The sequence below is a fragment of the Colobus angolensis genome, unplaced genomic scaffold, assembly GCF_000951035.1.
Source record: "Colobus angolensis palliatus isolate OR3802 unplaced genomic scaffold, Cang.pa_1.0 Scaffold14, whole genome shotgun sequence".
NCBI lineage: Eukaryota > Metazoa > Chordata > Mammalia > Primates > Cercopithecidae > Colobus > Colobus angolensis.
The window spans coordinates 5,981,668-5,986,120 of NW_012114488.1; the positions used below are offsets into that span (position 1 = coordinate 5,981,668).

The 4,453-nt window shown below is 41.7% G+C and overlaps 1 protein-coding gene across 1 annotated transcript in view; it reads left to right on the plus strand.

Annotated features, from left to right (window-relative positions):
- Positions 1-3,993, plus strand: part of DLC1 (DLC1 Rho GTPase activating protein) — a 438,391-nt gene extending 434,398 nt beyond the window's left edge. Inside the window, exon 19 of the mRNA XM_011934900.1 lies at positions 3,983-3,993. The gene's annotated coding sequence lies outside the window, so the exon portion shown is untranslated. The remainder of the gene's footprint in view (positions 1-3,982) is intronic.
- Positions 3,994-4,453: the final 460 nt, after the last annotated feature.

Genomic DNA, 4,453 nt, shown 5'->3' on the forward strand with positions numbered 1-4,453 from the left:
AAAAAGGAAGGAAGGAAGGAAGAAAGGGAGAGAGAAAGAAAGAAAAAAGAGAAAGAAAGAAAATAAAAGGAATGAACAGAAATACAGTAATATTTGTAAAAACCTAACTGGCCATATTTCAGGTCAGATAACATCAACTCAACATTCTGCCTGCCACAAGACTAACACGGCATCTCCACCACCTATGGCCAGCCTCCACATTTCTCAAGCCAGAGTTGGATAACCTCTTTTGTTTGCTGCTAGGGAATCTACACATCTCCAGACAAGAGATAAAGATGCAGCTGATCCGAAAAGAATGCCTAATAATTCAGACTATTCTTGGCTCGCTGCAACTCTCACAGACATTGCTGTTCCAGCAACCACAGCTGTCATTTTGTGGTCTGTTTCTGTCTGTTCCTGTTATTTTGTGTGTCTGTTCCCTTGTCTCTGGTATCGTGGCTTCTTTTCATGTTGGTAAGACTGGCCATTCAACAGCAGCATTCAGAGCCCAGAGTCAGCTTTGATGGAAGGAGTCCCTGATCCAGGTTTGATAAGAGAGGTCTGCACCCAAAAGTCAGCAGTAACAATTCTGAGACAAAGATGCATCTTCCTTAGTGGTTTCTAGACTTTCGCCTCCAAAGGATCTTTGTTATATTCCTTAATCTGCTCCACGTTTTCCACAGTTTTCAAATATTTCTCATATTACACAGTGTAATTGTTCGAGGAAGAAATGTATTCATTTTCTTATTTTCAGTGTATACACGTATTATTTATAACTGTTAATCAAGGTTGGAGGCCTCTCAGAAAGAAATGTGAAATAACTTTTATTGGCACACAATTTGAGTGTTCTCCGTGAAAAGCAGTTTTCTAAGGTTTTTAAAACTGAAGGCTGTGGGATCTTAAAATCAAAACAATTGAATTCATGGATGTAGTAGGATTGTTACCAAAAGCTGGGAAGGGTAGTGGGGAAAAGTGTTTATGGTTAACGGGTGCAAAACAAAATAGAAGCAATGAATAAGACCTACTATTTGATAGCACAACAGGGTGACTATAATCAATAATAACATAACTGTGCATTTTAAAATAACCTAAAGAGTGTAATTGGATTGTCTGTAACACAAAGGATAAATGCTTGAGGGGACGGACACCCCATTCGCTATGATGTGATTATTTTACATTGCATGTCTGCCTCAAAGCATCTCCTATATTCCGTAACTATATACACCTACTATGTACTCACAAAAATTAAAAATTAAAAACTTTTTTTTTTTAAGTCTCAAGACTGTCTAAGGCCATTCACTTCAACAATCCCAAGTCTGCAGCACAGTGACAGTTCCTGGCTGTCTCCAGCACTCAGCACAGGAGGTGATTAATCAAGGAAATGGGGGATTTAACATCTGTCCCAGAGAAAACAGTTTTCCTTATTTCCAGGGCCAGCAGATAGGATGTATTTTTTTCAATAACAAAGATAAGCAGGGCTCTATTTTGTTGCAGTGTTTCAAAACGTAAACATATAAATAGATCATTAATATCATTCCAAGAAAGCAGGAAATTCTAAGTCACACAGTCTGTAATGATTATTAAAGCAAGAAGAAAATGCTGAAATATCTCAAAGAGCTAGGGAATATTTCACCCCAAGATGCAGAATACTGAAAATAGAATATGTTTCTGAACGACCTGATGGAAAGGAAAGAAGATACTCAAATTCTGGAAGAAAGCAGATCTGGCCAGTAAGGCAGGATGAGGGTCAAGTTCTTGGTTTGGTGGGGGTTTGGGGTTGCTTTTTGTTTTGTTTTAGCCAACCTAATCCCACAAACATTCTTGGATCAGATTAATATTTGCCACCACGGGCATATCCCATAACCCAGTGGCCTTCTACTCTGAGAGACCCAAGAGTTCCATCCCTTTTGCATGAATGACTTCAGTGGCTCATTCAGCCTAAAGTCAAGCTGCCTTTCAGAGGACCGGTGGGCATTTAAATTTCAGAACTGCAGTTTTTGGTGATTTTTGAACAGAGCCATTTCATGACATAGGAGAACTAACAGAATAAGAAAACCATTTCAAAGGCTAACTCCTTTTGTTTGCTTTCATTCACTTCCTAGTTTCCTCTGATTCTACACCTGTTTAATCCCAAGAAAAGAACAAACAGAGATAAAATCAGGAAATATAAAAAACAGCATCCTCCAAATAAAACAAAACTCTCATTTAAGCAACAACAAAAAAAGGAAGAACCAGTCCAGTCCCGGAAGGAAGCAAACAAAAGAAGGACCAGGATAAAGGTTTCTTTTTCTTTCTCTTTCTTTTTCTTTTTCTTTTTCTTTTTTTTTTTTTGACAGGTTTTGCCATGTTGGCCAGGCTGATCTTGAACTCTTGAGCTCAAAGAGATCCACCCACCTCAGCCTCTCAAAGTGTTGGGATTACAGGCGTGAGCCACAGTGCATGGCCCAGGGCAAGGTTTCTCATGATCAAAATAGACTCGCAAAAATTCCTAAGTCTACATCACACCTCTGTGCTTGAAGACAGCAAAAGAGCCAGCCGGACTCCCTTTCTTAGGCTGCCTGAGAGGATACGATTTCTTTCCATTTTCACACGGACTCTAGGCCTTCTTTTCTCATCTTCTTGGTATTCAGGCTCTCATTATCTAGCCAACGTTCCTTCACACAAATGCCTTCTTTCTCTCCATGACTTCTTCTCTCTTGCTTCCTTCAAGCCAACTTTAGGACTCCAGGGCCCTCCTGGGGCCTCAAATCGTCCCTGTTCCCTGCGTCTTCCCTCAGTCCCTTCCTTGTTTTTCCTCTCTCTTCATCTTTCACACCTCCATATACCTTCCCTTCCTATCCCTGGGTCCCTCGAGAAAAAAAAAAAAAAAAAGATTTTTCATTTCAGCGGAACGCAATGGCTCACGCTTGTAATCCCATCACTCTGGGAGGCTGAGGCCAAGGCTGGCAAATCACCTGAGGTCAGGAACTCGAGACCAGCCTGGCCAACATGGTGAAACCCCGTCTCTACTAAAGGTACAAAAATGAGCCAGGCGTGGTGGCACGCACCTGTGATCCCAGCTGCTGAGGAGGTCAAGTCACGAAAATCACTTGAACTTGGGAGGCAGAGGTTGCAGTGAGCCCAGATCGTGCCACTGTACTCCAGCCTGGGAGCCAGAACAAAGACTCTGTCTCAAAAAAAGAAAAAAGCATTTTTAGTTTCTTGTAATTTCTTAGGCTCCCATTAATTTGCAAGTAAGAAAAATCACCTTATGTTTCTATTAATTTAAAAGTATTCATAATCCCAGCACTGTGGGAGGCCAAGGTGGTTGGATCAGTTGAGCTCAGGAGTTCAAGACCAGCCTGGATAAAGATGGTGAAACCCCATATCTACTAAAAATATAAAAATTAGCCAAGCTTGGTGGTGAGTACCTGCAGTCCCAGCTACTCAGGAGGCTGAGGCACGAGAATTGCTTGAACCTGGGAGGCGGAGGTTGCAGGGAGCCGAGATTGCGCCACTGCACTCCAGCCTAGGTGACAGAGTGAGACTCATCTCAAAGTAAATAAATATACAAATAAATAAAAGTACTCACACTATCTCTACTAGATAGGCTAAGGAATTATTTATCTTTTGTCCCCTTTGAAAAGGGAGAACTGGCAGGGTGCAATGTTTCATGTCTGTAATCCTAGTGCTTTTGGAGGCTGAGACAGGAGGATTGCTTGAGAAGAGGAGCTGGAGACCACCCTGGGCAACATAGTAAGATCCCTTCTCTACAAAATACTTTTAAAAAGTTAGACAGGAGTGGTGGCATGCAGCTGTAATCCCAGCGACTCAGGAGGCTGAGGCAGGAGGATCACTTGAGCCCAGGAGTTTAAGGCTGTACTGAGCTATGACTGCACCACTGCACTTCAGCCTGGGCAACAGAGCAAGATCCCATCTTTTAAGAAATGAAAATAAAATAAAACAAAAGTATTCAGACTATCTCTGCTAGATAGGCTGAGAAAGTATCCTTTGTCCCCTTTAGGAAGAGAGAGTTATATGAAGTCATTACAAAGGGAATACTGCAGGAGGCAGTCAAGTGATAGGTATAGAGCCAATGGGCCTCAATGAATTAGACAGATGAAGACACAGCTACAGGGTGATGGTTAGAGAAAGTAGATTTGAGCAACATTTTCTTTATTATTATTATTATTACTATACTTTAAGTTCTAGGGTACATGTACGCAACGTGCAGGTTTGTTACATATGTATACATGTGCCATGTTGGTGTGCTGCACCCATTAACTCGTTATTTACATTAGGTGTATCTCCTAATGCTATCCCTCCCCCCGCCCCCTCCCCACAATAGGCCCCGGTGTGTGATGTTCCCCTTCCTGTATCCAAGTGATCTCATTTGAGCAACACTTTCTTAAGTTCAGGAGCTCATATGCAGAATTTTGGAGACAAAGGACATTTGCCAATGGAGAGGGAAATAGCAAAGGTGCCATGAGGAAAG